This window comes from Vulpes lagopus, chromosome 2 (assembly GCF_018345385.1).
Source record: "Vulpes lagopus strain Blue_001 chromosome 2, ASM1834538v1, whole genome shotgun sequence".
NCBI classification, from domain to species: Eukaryota; Metazoa; Chordata; class Mammalia; order Carnivora; family Canidae; genus Vulpes; species Vulpes lagopus.
Window position 1 is genome coordinate 112,080,628 of NC_054825.1, and position 13,781 is coordinate 112,094,408.

Below are 13,781 nucleotides of genomic sequence, written 5' to 3' on the forward strand. Positions count from 1 at the left end.
AAATACTTTCTCTACAGCCTCCTGCCTCCTGCCTGCTTGCTGGGCATGACTTACCAAAGAACAAGCGGGCAAGCAGTGAGCGGAATAGCAGAGACAAAGGTCAGGGCCGGGGAGCGGCAGGGCTGCACGTTACAGGCCAGGATGGGCTGTCCCACAGCTCCACCACCTTGCAGTCATTAACGACTTTCTTGACATATAATTCAAACTCTGGACAATTTACCCATGTCAAGTGTACAATTCAATAGTTTTCAGTAGATTCACAGACTTGTGTCACCACCACCACAATTTTTTTTTGAAAGAGAACCTTTTATTCCTTTTATATACAGAAAATTCAACAGCGTCCACTCAGCCCAGTTGGGTGGCCAGTTTTTTAGCCTTTGCTTTTTCCATGGTGGCGATGCGAGCCACCCACTTCGGACCTGGGACGTGGCCTCCCCAGTGGTGGCAGATCTCCTTATATCTGTCATTGTCATTGGTCCTGAGGGCTTCCACCAGCTTAGCCAGGCCTCCCTTGTCTTCCGAGTTCACCTGTGTGAAGGCAACCGTGGGGAGGTCCTCCTGTGGACCAGACACCCCAGCCTGGCTTCCCCTTGAGAGTGCAGTGGGGAACCCCATCGTACGACACAGGACAGCCCGCTCAGTGGGATCCACATCCTGTGCGATCACTACCAGCCGAGCCTTCTTGTTTTCCACCAAGGTGGTGACAGTGGACAGCTCAAAGGACAAGGAGCCTCTTAGTGGTGACATCCCCTTTGCCCGCAGCTTTCTTCTCAGCCCCAGCCAATGACCTCTGCATCTTCTCTTTCTTTGCCTCTGGTCTGCATCTGTGGTCCGGTGGAACCAGGTGAGTCACTGTGTGGTGGTCCAAGGCCTGGGCAAACTGGTTAATCGTGGGAGGCACTTTCGGACGTTTAAAGAGAATAGCCCTTTGCCACAGCAGCCGGATGTACTGTGGCCATTTGACAAGGCAGGTGAGGTCCCTTTGGGCTGGATGTCCTGTCTGATGCCAACATTTTTCTCACACAGGGGATTGACCACCTTCTTGGCCTCCTGCTTCTTCACAACAGCAGGGGCTGAGGCCACCTTCTTCCCCTTTGCCTTCTTCCTTTCTGCATCCTGGCTTGCTGGAGGAGAGAGACCACAATCAATTTTGAAAGATTACCATCACCCAAAAAGACACCCTGTCCCCATTAGCAATCCCTCCTCACCCCCTCCCCAGACAACCGCTCCTTGTCTCTCTAGAACTGTGGGTCCTGGACATTTCTTATAGATGGAGTTATATAATACGTTATAATCTATCGCCTCTTGTGACTGGCCTCTTTCACTGAGCACCAGGTTTTCACGGTTCCCCCGTGTTGTAGCAGGTGTCAGTACCTTGTTTCTTTTTAATGCCAAATAATATTCTGATTAGATATACTGTATTTGAGGTATCAGTAAGCTGGTGAAGATTGGGTGTTTCCACTTTTTGCTGTTATGAATGATGCGGCTGAGAGCATTCCTGTGCAAGTTTTTGTGTGAATATAGGTTTTTTTCTTTTCTTGGGTGCATAAGTGGGAGTGGGATTTCTGGGTCCTGTGATGACCATGTTTAGTTAGTACTTTGAGGAATTGCTAAACTGCATTCCACAGCAGGTGCATCATTTTGCATCTGCACCAGCTATGGACGAGGCTTCCAGTTTCTGCACAGCCTCACCAGTGCTTGTTATTAGCTCTTTTTTTGAATACAGCCATTCTGGTGGGTGTGAAGTGGTACCACATTGTGGTTTTGATTTGCATTTGGAGTATATTTTATGTGCACTTGAGAAAAATGTGTGTTTTGCTGTTGTTAGGTGGAGTGTCCTACAGATGGTTATTAGGTCTAATTGTTTAATAGTGTTGCCCAAGTTTTCTATTTCCTTATGGATCTCATTCTTAGTTGTTTTATCCTTTATTGGGGATGGAGGTATTGAAATCTCCAACTATTGTCGAATTAACTCTTTCTTCCTTTAATTCTGTCATTTTTTTTGCTGCTTCATTTTTGAACTCTGTTTTTAGGTGCAGATTCTCCTTATCATATCTTCCTGATTGGAGACCTTTTTAACATCAAATGTCCCTTTTGTCCTTAGCAATTTTGTTTTATTTATTTTTAAAGATTTTATTTATTTATTCATGAGAGACACAGAGAGAGAGGCAGGAGACACAGGCAGAGGGAGAAGCAGGCTCCCTGCAAGGAGTCTGATGTGGGACTCAATCCCAGGACCTCGGGATCACAGCCCGAGCCAAAGACAGATGCTCAACCACTGAGCCACTGAGGTGTGCCTGTTTTATTTTGTTTTAAAGCCATTTTGCCTGATGTTTGTATAGCCATTCTGGCTCTTATGGTGGCTGTTTGCATGCTGGTGTTCCTTTCAACGTGCTTGCATCTTACAATCTGAAGTTTGTGTCCTGTAGGTGGCAATAGGTGGATTTTTTGATGTTTTCCGGATGCTGGGAAAGATTGTCAAGTGACTGATCATTCACATTCTCTCCAAAAGCTATAAATTATGGTAAAAGACCAAGAAAAAATTACAGTCTGGTAACCTCTACGTTTTGACTATATTGTTTGATCCATTCACATTTAGTGTTATTATTGAAATAGTTTAGATTTATGTTGGCAGCTTTAATTTTTGTTTAGTATATGTCTCATATCTTTTTTCTCCTTTCCTTAACTGCTTTCTTTTGCAATAAGTATTTTCTAGTGTAATATTTTTACCTCCTTACTTTTTCACTATATTTTCTCAATTTTATTGAGGATAATGTAATTTTAAGGTGTGCAGCATAATGGTTTGACGTATCTACATATTGTGAAGTGGTCACAGCAGGTTCAGCTAACATCCATCTTCTCCCATAGATACAATAAAAGGAAAAGAACAAAGACTTCTCCCTATGATGAGAACTCTTCCGTTTTACTCTCCACAACTTTCCTGTGTGTTCTCACTGTATTTTTAAAGTGCTCTCTTAGTGGTTGCTCTAGGGCTCATGGTGTACTTCTTAACTGATCGGAACCTGCTTAGGTCTACACTAAATGATTTCTACTAAGGATGGAAATGTCTCACCTAGAGAGCTCTATTTCCTCTCCTCTTATTTTTGTGCTATTATTGTTACACTTATTACCTCTCTACCTGTTACAAACACAAGAACGATCTGTTATAATTCTTACTTTATATAATTTGGGACCTTTTGAAGTAGCTGAAACTATAAAGTGAGGGAGGGAGGTAGGAGAAGAGGCAGGGGAAGGAAGGGAAATCAGGAAAGTGAACTGTGCCTCACCCTTTTTCTAGAGGGTGTTGGTGACCTCCCACCTCACAGCTCTTCAGAGAATACAGCCCACCTTTCTCTGCTTCTCCTGGCCAGCAGTGAACCCTGAGGGCATCCCTTTCTTTGGCCAGCTCACCTGTTCCAGGGCGGACCTGGGTGTGGTGGTGTTGGAGGTGACTCGAGCACTCCTGGGTTGGTCTTGCACTTTGCTGAAGCGGCCACATGCGGGGCTGCTGAGGTTCGTGCGGACCAGGTGACTCCAGTTGGATCCCAGTAGGGTTTAGGGAACGACCGTTCACAGTGGTCCGTGATCTCCCAGGAGACTGTGACAGCATGCTGGGGACAGTCCCAAGGATGACGCCCAGGCCTGTGGAGGCTGGCCCTTGTGGCTCCCTACACATCGGCACTTATTCCCACGGAAACAATAGATGTCAATCTGTCTACCTAAGGGTGATGTCCTGACATGTAATTCCTTCAAAACCGGAGCTTGACTTCTTTTCTTTGCTTGTACTCTGCACCAAGGGAGAGGGCTTTGGTCTATAGTCAAGATAAATCAGAGTAAATGAACATTTTAATGGTTTCACTGACCCATCCATTACCTTGAGACGAAATAATAATTATTTTTAAAAAATACTTACTTGAGAGAGGGAGAGGGAGCAAGAGAGTGAGAGCGCATGAGTGGTGAGAGGGGCAGAGGGAGAGGGAGAAGCAGACTCCCCAGTGAGTGAGGATGGATCTCAGGACCCCAGGATCATACCTGAGCTGAAGGTGGATGCTTAACTGACAGCCCCCCAGGTGCCCCCAAACCAAATAATTATTTAGTGAAATTTATATATTTCCTAGAAAGTGACCAAAAGATTCTGAATGTGAAGTGCTAAGTCTACATAGGTGTTGAAATAAGCCTCAGGAAAAATAACTGGCCAAGTTTTGCCCATGAAAATATGTGTTTTAGGTGAAATAGCAAATCAACATAATGAGTGTGAGGGAATGCTGGTGGGAGGTGGAAGTGGTCCCGTTTGGAAGAAGGAATCCTGGCTCACAGAATAACGGGGTCCGGGACCTGCTGGGCCTCCAGCTCTCAGCGTGCCTACTTCTCCGGACCCTGCCTCTCCCGTGAACTGGGGGTGCTGGTCCCTCGGCTGTGTGTCTCCATCCTGGGAGGTAGAGTCCAGGGCGTTCAGGGTGTCCTGTGGGCTGTGGACGGGACCGGAGCCCCATTTGTCCTTCCTGTAACATATAACCAAGCTGTAAAGATTTAAAACTAAGAATTCTCCCTTGCTTCTTTGGGGGAAGCTACTGCACAAAATGCACCCACCCTAACCTTCTAGGGCTTTCAGGGCGGTTTCTGAGGTGCACCTGAATCCAGCCTCGGCTGAGGCAGTGGTCGGCCTGCTGCCTACGGGGTGTGACCACCTGCGAGAGAAAACACTGCTGGTAAAGAGGACCAGTGGGACTCCGCGATCAACTGGACATGTTGATGCTCGAGACAGGTGGCTGGGTGCTCCTCGGGGCAGGGGAGGGGGGAACGGGTGTCATCGTGCTCAAAGTCAGAGTGGTAACTAAAAGTATTTAATGTGTTGAGAGCACCACCCACGCAAAAAAAAAAAAAACAACCCAAAAAAACAAAAACAACAACAAAGAAAACCCCAAAAATCAACAACAAAAACCCTGCCTAGAACTACTTGTTTTTCTATTCATATTTAGGTATTTAACTAACTCTGTCTACATGATGTGCCCAGTGATGGCAACAAGCAAAATTACGCCATTTACTGAGCTTGCGTGTTCAAGTCATATCCCTGGGAGAGCAGGGGTTGTCTAACTAGAGCTATTCTCATTTCTTTTTTTTTTTTTTTAAACAAAACCCTAATTGCCATGGATGTATAAAAACATTCGGCAGCGTATGCCCTAAGAAGCAGCAGAGAAACTTGAAATGTTTTTCCCAGGGAGCATATACATTGAGGGCTCAGAAAACCTAGAAATAGTGTTTAACTGACCAACTTTATAAGAACAAAACTAAATATTCAGTTGACCCATTGTGGGCAAGGAAAGGTGGAGAGAAGAGGGGCAGAGATGAGGCCTAGAGCAGGTGCAGGAGGAAGGCAGAGCCTGGTGAGGAGCGCAGGGCAGTGGCAGGAGGGGACCTGAACACTGCGTGGTGAGTCAGGGGCTTCCCAGGTGAGAGGCAGGTGAGCCGCTTGGTGCTCTGTGCTGCTGGCCTCAGGGCCACTCTTACCTGGTGGGCTGAGGGATGACGTGCCCAGGTGGATCCAGTGTGCGCCGTCCTTGCGGGTAGCTGCAGACACAGTACCGTCATCTCCCCAGGGACTTGGTCCAGGACACCGAGTCCAGCAGGTTCTCTCCAGCCCTGAGAACCCTGGACTCTGGAGGCGGGTGGGGGGGCATACATGGGTATGCTTAACAGGCTGTTTTGGCAGGTGGCGTCTGCTCCCCAACCGAAGTGATCCTCAGAAACTGAGTCGATGAAGATCTTCAGAATTCTCAGGGGGTTACCTGTGCATTGAAAAAGGAGTCGTGCATCTTCAGTCCTGGGAGATGCATTAATACCTCACTATTACTGACCTCCTGTGTGTGAGACCAAACACGCAGCCTTCCCCAGGTCTCACTGCCTGGACTCCTGCTGCTTGCCCATCGAGTGTGGCATCAGATGCAGCATCTGTCCTCGGTTTTAGCCATGGTGACATGATGACTGCACACGTCTCTTCATAGAGCCTCCCTCCTCCCTAACCATGTGGGCTCTAGAATGCACTAGAAATATAGGCCACCTAAGAGTGGCCTCTGCATATCAGAGTAGGAAAGTTTGCAGAATATTATCTTGCTATTTCTTTCCAGAGTAGCTGAATTTTCCACTGTGGTTTGGCCTCTGTGGTTTCAGAAGTGCTGTGTGTGCTGCGCGTGTGCGATTATGTAATAGCCGCCCTGCTGCCCAGGGCCCTGTCCTCGGTTGGCTGCGCTCTGGGAGGTGAGCCCTGCTCACATGGGTGCTCTCACTGCCTGAGTGTCCTCTCTACATGAAAGCATCGGAAGCTGCAACACGGAAAATGTATTTACAAATGTAGGTTAATTAATCTTAATGAGCATCCAGATTTTTAACTTTTTTCTTCAGTGATTTAGGACTTCTCATTAATCCAGGATCCTCACGCTCAATGTCAATTATTGTCTAATGCTGCAGGGCTGTAGGGAAAGCACTACGTCGGAGTGTGGCCGCTTCCAGCTATTACTTTGTTGGTGGCCTCTGGAGTCACCCTAAAAGGCTGTAGAGAATGGTGGGACCAGCAGAGGGGGCAGCCTGGGCCCTTGAGTGGCTGTGTGGAGCAGATGCACCTCCCCCTGAAGTTCTCCTGGGTTAAGTCACAGATGTTTTTTGTTTTTTTGAGTGCACTGTGGAGCAGCAGGGGGTGAGGGGAGGGGAGGGGCTGAGGGAGAGAGAGTCCCAAGCAGGCTCTAGCCCACTGCAGAGTCTGATGCAGGGCTTAATCCCACCACCCTGAGATCAGGACCTGAGCTGAAATCAAAAGTTGGTCTCTAGATGGACTGAGCCACCCAGGTGCTCCAAGCCACAGAGGTTTTGAAGTTGACTCTTCCAGCAGCTATTATAACCTACACCCGAGCTAACATAAATTTTCATTTTATGAGAATCGTAAAATGTGTGTACCCATTCATTCCTTAAAAGTCACATTCATTCATTCGTGCTTTCAGTACCATGAGACACCTGTCCTGTGCTAGGTATTTTATAAAAATAAATCCCTCTATGAAGTTGTTTTCTTGTTTGCTTTACTCCTAAAGGAGATGGATAATAAGAAATTCCAATATTCGCGAGGGTCGATCAAATATAAGTTTTCCTGAATTGCTTGAAGAGGTAAAAATACCACATTGGCAGGAAATAATAAAAATAAGGTGGAGGGTGGTCAGGGATGGCAATAACTACCTGTGAAATATTACATTTTTGTGTTCCTTTTCCCACATCACTGAGACTAGTTCTTGCTCACCCAAAGTGATAATCATACTAAGAACCCGAATGGGACTTTTTCTTTTATCATAACAAAATTAATTTACTTTAAAAACCATAATGCAGGTCAAAGAGATGTATTGGAAAGTCATAGCAAACACTGTAGTAAAGTGGGCAGCATTAGAACAGCATCAGAATCATTTCACCAGATAGAACCCTATTTGCACTAACATACAAACTGTGCGTGATTAGCTGTAACAGGTTTGCCAGGCTTGCTCATACAGAATGTACACAAAGCCACATACCTATGCCAGAAAGGATGCAGGAATACCTAAATAAATAGATACATCATGTGTTTGGATAAGAAGATTCGGAGAAGGACAAACATTATATGGTCTCATTCATTTGGGGAATATAAAAAATAGTGAAAGGGAATAAAGGGGAAAGGAGAAAAAATAAGTAGGAAATATCAGAAAGGGAGACAGAACATGAGAGACTCCTAACTCTGGGAAACGAACTAGGGGTGGTGGAAGGGGAGGTGGGCGGGGGGGTGGGGGTGACTGGGTGACGGGCACTGAGGTGGGCACTTGATGGGATGAGCACTGGGTGTTATTCTATATGTTGGCAAATTGAACACCAATTAAAAAAATTATAAAAAAAAGAAGATTCAGTGACATAAATGTATCAGTTCTCTAAAAATCTCTTAACTCTCTGTAATCTCTTTCAATTCTCATAGTGCTTTAAAAACACAGACCTTGACAAACTAACACCAAATTCATGTAGTAGGGAATATGTGGACACATGGTCGCTGCCACTGAGCCACCTATTCTCACCACTTTGCCACCTGGCGTGTTTCCTTTGTAACTCTTACCACCATGTATATTACTTGGGCTTTTCTGTCCATTTCCCTCCTAAATATACACAATGGCAGGGGGTAAAGGATATATTTGTATCTCCAGCATGTCCAGTGCCTGGCTCATAATAGGCACTCAATAAATAGTTTTGGAAAAAGAAACTAAGATAAATTTGGAAGGTTATATTGTATGCTTAAGAAATGTAGGAAAGGGATGTGAGGGTGATCTGGCTGTGACATCTGTCACCCCATTGATCGCCAGTGTTGATTTGGCTGATCTGGCTGGCTAGGCGGATGTCTCCTTCCTCCCTCACTGCTCCATGTGCATCCCTTCTGCATCTGTGTGCTCAGTCGAAGAGGACGACCATCCCCGATAGAGGAGGACCGTTTTTGGTCAAGGGTATAGGAGTAGCTGCACTCCCCTGCTATAACTTCAAACAAGCTCTCAAGAAATGTAGGAAGATGGTGTGAGAAGTGCTGGTTAGGAGTTGGTTAGGGTCATGGAGTTGGTTAGGGTCATGGAGTGAGTTAGGATCATGGAGTTGGTTAGGGTCATGGATTTGGTTAGGGTCATAGATTTGGTTAGGGTCATGGGCTTGATTAGTTTCATGGACTTGGTTAGGGTCATGGACTTGGTTAGGGTCATGGATTTTCAGTAATGTATTTAGTGTTGTTATATTGTCCTTGTGTGTTTTCAAAAAGAAAAGAAAATCTCTTAAGTTAAAAATGAAATGGTCCTTATGACCTAGGCTTTGTTAATTCTGTACAGAATGACTGGCATCAGATGTGAGGAAAGGGATGATTTAGTGAGTGTGGACAGAAAGTGCCAGTGAAAACCCCTGACTTCTGCTCAAAGACTGGGAAATGGGACACTCAGTGCTCAGACAGGGGGTGGCTGTCTCCAACTTTGCTTCTCTTGGACTCCAGCCTCTATGCAATACCAGTGGAGGCCCACAGCTGTCTCATCTATGAAGGAGGAGGGAGGACTCTTTCCTCTGATGAGAAGAAATGAGGTTCCCAGAGAGTAGAATAAATCTGTATGAAATATTTTTTCTATCTCTACTCCTGCAGCTTGGCCCTGGGTGTAAGCACAGTCAGAGGGAGTGAGGAGTGATGTGGGTGGTGAAAACTAGAGCTGTCTGGTAGGAGGACTGGAAAGGAAACCAGGGAGCCAGAAAATACTGGGAGATTGCAGAGAGGGGCCCAGAAAATGACCCCACAACATTGTTTATGAGTCTTGGGCACCCCTGAGCTGTGCATGCATGGATCTGACTCTATACATCATACCCTAGACATCGAGTGCTGATCTCTGAGAGAAGCCACCACCCGACCCCAAGACTGGCCACTGGGTGTCATATGCATTTGAAAGATGTGACTAGCACTGCAAGGTCTTTGAAAACTGACCTGGCTTTGGAAACACAAACCATGAAAGGCAGATGGGGGTTTGGAGCTGAAGTTCAACAAATTGAACAACAACAACACAACAACAACAACAACAACAAAAAAAAAACGAAGCAATATCCAGAAGATTATACTATTTAAGTATCCTGGATACAATCCAAACTTGCACTGCAGACAAAGCCATTAAAATCTTAACTTGTGCAGGAAAGATGATCAACAGTTGCACATACTGAGATGGTGCAGGTGATGGAATTATTAGACTAAGACTTTAAAGTAGCTATTGTAATAACACTCCTTGAGATGAATTGAGAGATAGAAATTATCAGCAAAGAAAGAGAAGACATCAAGAACTAAGTTGAAATTAGAATTGAGGGCAGCCCTGGTGGCCAAGCAGTTTAGCGCTGCCTTCGGCCCAGGGTTTGATCCTGGAGACCTGGAATCGAGTCCCACGTTGGGCTCCCTGCATGGAGCCTGCTTCTCCCTCTGCTTGTGTCTCTGCCTCTCTCTCTGTCTGTCATAAATAAATAAATAAATAAATAAATAAATAAATAAAATCTTTTAAAAAAATTAGAATTGAAAAGTTAAAAGAAATGAATAAAAGACTCATTGGGTGGGTTCAGTAGCAGAGCAAAGGTGACATAGGAATGAATCAGTGAACTTGAAGACTGATCAGCAAAACCAGTTAATTTCGACAACAGAGAGAGAAGAGACTAAAAAAAAAAAAAAAAAAAAAAAAAAGAACAGAATTATGGAACTTTGGAATCATACCCAAAAGTCTAATATTTATAATTTTAATACCAGACAGAGATGAGAGTGTGTACAGAAAAAATATTTGCTTCTGCGTAGCAAAGGAAACCATCAACACAATGAAAAGGCAACATACTGAATGGGAGAAAACATTTGCAAACCACATTTATCTGATAAAGCGATATATAAAAAATACAGAAAAACTTTTACAACTCAATAGCAAAAAGAAAACCCCAAACAATTCATCTAAAAAATGGGCAGAGAAGCTGAATAGGTATTTTCCCAAAGAAGATGTATATAGATGGCCAGCAGGTACATGAAAAAATGCTCATCATCATTAATTGTCAGGGAAATGCAAATCACAATCACAGTGATATCACTTCTTATCTACTAGGATGGCTAGAATAAAGAAGTTAAATAGTAACAAAATGTTGATGAGGATATGGAGAAATGGGAACTCTCATACACCACTGGTAGGAATGCAAAATTGTGCAGTTGCTTTGGAAGACAGGCTGGCAGTTATTCAAATGATCAAAGACAGAGTTATCCTATGATCAGGCAATTCCACTCCTTGGTATACACCCATGAGAAGTGAAAACATGTTTACACAACAACATGTACATGGATATTCATAGCAGCATTATTCATGATAACCAAAGGTGGAAACAACCCAAATGGCTAATCATGGATGAATGGATAAATAAATGTGATCTATCCATACAACGGAATATTATTTGGTCACAAAAAAGAAATGAAATCCTGATACATGCTGTAACTTGGATGAAATTTGAAAACATAAGCTAAGCATAAAAGCCATTCACAAAGTCCACGTGCTATATTATTCCATTCATATGAAAGTCCAGCACAGGTAAATCTATATAAAAAGAAAGTAAATTAGTGATTGCTTCTTGGGGGTGGTGTGGCAGGGGGTGGGCTGGGGATAAGCGGTTGAAAGCTTAAGGGCATGGAATTTCTTTTTCTTTTCAAGGTGGTGAAAATATTCTAAAATTGACTGGTGATGGATGCACACATTTATAAATATCCTAAACCTACTGAATTGTATACTTTAAAGAGATGAATTCTGGGATGCCTGGATGGCTCAGTGGTTGAGTGTCTGCCTTCAGCTCAGGGCGTGATCCTGGAGTTCTGGGATCGAGTCCTGCATCAGGCTCCCTGAAGGAAGCCTGCTTCTTCTTCTGCCTATGTCTCTGCCTCTCTCTCCCTGTCTCACATGAATAAATAAATAAAACCTTAAAAAAAGATGAATTGTATGGTATGTGAATTATTTTCAATAAAACTGTTTTTAAAAAAGATTTTATTTATTTATTCATGAGAAACACAGAGAGAGGCAGAGACACAGGCAGAGGGAGAAGCAGGCTCCCTGCATGGAGCCTGACCATGGGACTCGATTCCAGGACTCCGGGGCCACGCCCTGAGCCAAAGGCAGACGCTCAACCACTGAGCCACCCAGGCGCCCCTAACGCTGTTAAAAAACAAAAAGGAAGAAGCATGGAAAGAGATAAACTCTGTAAACACAAATCAAAAGAAAGCTGGAGTGGCTGTATCAGAGCTGGATAAAATAGACCACAGAGTAAAGATAATCACCAGAGATAAAGACTGACATAACATTATGAGTGTCAATTCACCAAAACACTAATGACAGAACTTCAAAACATACAAAACAAAAACTGGAAAGAAAAAAACTGAAACAATTAAAAGACAATTGTACAGTAGTAGTTAGAAATTTCAACATTCCTGTCTCAGTAATTGATAGAATTAACAAACAGAATAACTAGTAAGGATATAGAAGAACCAAACAACATCATCATTCAATAAGATCTAGTTGACATTTATAAAATACTCCACCCAACAATAGCAGAATAAGCATTCTTTTCAAGTACACAAGGAATAGTCACATAAATAAACCATATCTTATATTATTTTAAAAAAAAGTTCTTAATTTAATGGAACTGAAATGATATGAATATGTTTCTGGCCATAATGGTATTAAATTAGAACTTTTTAAAAAAAGATTTTATTTACTTATTCATGAGAGAGAGAGAGAGAGAGAGAGAGGCAGAGACACAGGCAGAGGGAGAAGGAGGTTCCATGCAGGGAGCCTGATGTGGGACTTGATCCCGGGACTCCAGGCAGGCGCTAAACCACTGAGCCATCCAGGATCCCCTAAATTAGAACTTAATAAAAGAAATATTATTACGAGGTAATATTCTTGGGGTTTCACAAGAAACTCTAAGCTCTCAGAAATTAAACAGTACATTTCTGTAGTCCATGAATAAAGAGAGAATCCTGAGAGATGTTATAAAATATTTTGAGCTGAATGAAAATGAAAATACAATATAACAAAAACATATGGATGCTTAGAAAGCAGCCATAAAAGCAGTACTTAGAAGGTAACTTACAGCCTTCAGAGCTGATATAAAAAAGAAAGGGGGGAAAAAAAAAGGGCTTGGGATGCCTGGGTGGCTCAGCGGTTAAGTGTTTGCCTTCAGCTCAGGTCGTGATCCCGGGGTCCTAGGATCAAGTCCCACATCGGGCTCCCTGAGGGAAGCCTGTTTCTCCCTCTGCCTATGTCTCTGCCTCTCTCTGTGTCTCTCATGAATAAATAAATAAAATCTTTAAAACATAACTAAATAAAAATAAAAAAGGTCTCAAATCAGTAATCCAAACTTCTACCTTAAGAGGCTATAAGGAGAGAAAATAAATAAAAAGATGATGAAAGTCAAGATCAATGAAATTGAAAACAGAATCAAAGAAACCAAAAGTTTATCTTGAAAATATCAATACAAAAAAAGGAAAGTATCGATACAATTCATTAAGCTCTAGCAAGAAAAAAGGAGACACAAATTGTTAATATAATCAATAAAATATAGCATGTCGTTGTAGACCTTACATACGTTAAAAGAATAATAAAGGAATATCACAAACAATGCTATACACATAAAATTGACGACTTAGATAAATGGAAAAAATCCTTAAAAGACACAAACATCAAAATTCACTCAGGGAGGAATTGCATGACTTGAATGATCCTAAGTCTGTTAGAGAAAATAAATTTGTAGCTAAAAACCTTTCAAAGGAAGGAAACTCTATATCCAGATGGTTTTATATTCCTGTCTGTCCTATGGATTTCAAACTCCAGAACCAGATGCAGAGGAAATGGACTTATAGACGGTGTATGTACATAGTCTACTGGTTTTATTTCTCAGTTTGATCACCTCAAAAATGGGGATAACCGGACCTATTTCATCAGTTCACGTATATTAAATTGAGATAATATATGTTCGAAGTCTGTTATTTCTTATGTGAGACTCTTAGATGATTTTCTGCTTTCATTATGTAATATATGTATTTTTTATTTTAGAAAAAAACGGTTTTAGTAAACTTTTATTTCTGTGTACTTCTTCCCCAAAGACAAATGACACACATATTGTGCATTGTGTATATGAGATGAGGGTGTTTCTGAAATTCCTGTGGAAATTCTCTTTGTTTCTAGAAATATTCTGGTTCGTTAACCTTT

General features: G+C 42.8%; 1 long non-coding RNA gene across 1 annotated transcript; it reads right to left on the reverse strand.

The window, feature by feature from the left end:
• Positions 1–4,053: 4,053 nt before the first annotated feature.
• LOC121485028 lies at positions 4,054–6,101 on the reverse strand. The gene is made up of 3 exons (XR_005986183.1): positions 5,509–6,101; positions 4,591–4,688; positions 4,054–4,502 (listed from the first exon to the last, which is right to left on the reverse strand). It is a non-coding gene; the product is annotated as an uncharacterized LOC121485028 (long non-coding RNA).
• Between the last annotated feature and the right edge of the window lie 7,680 nt (positions 6,102–13,781).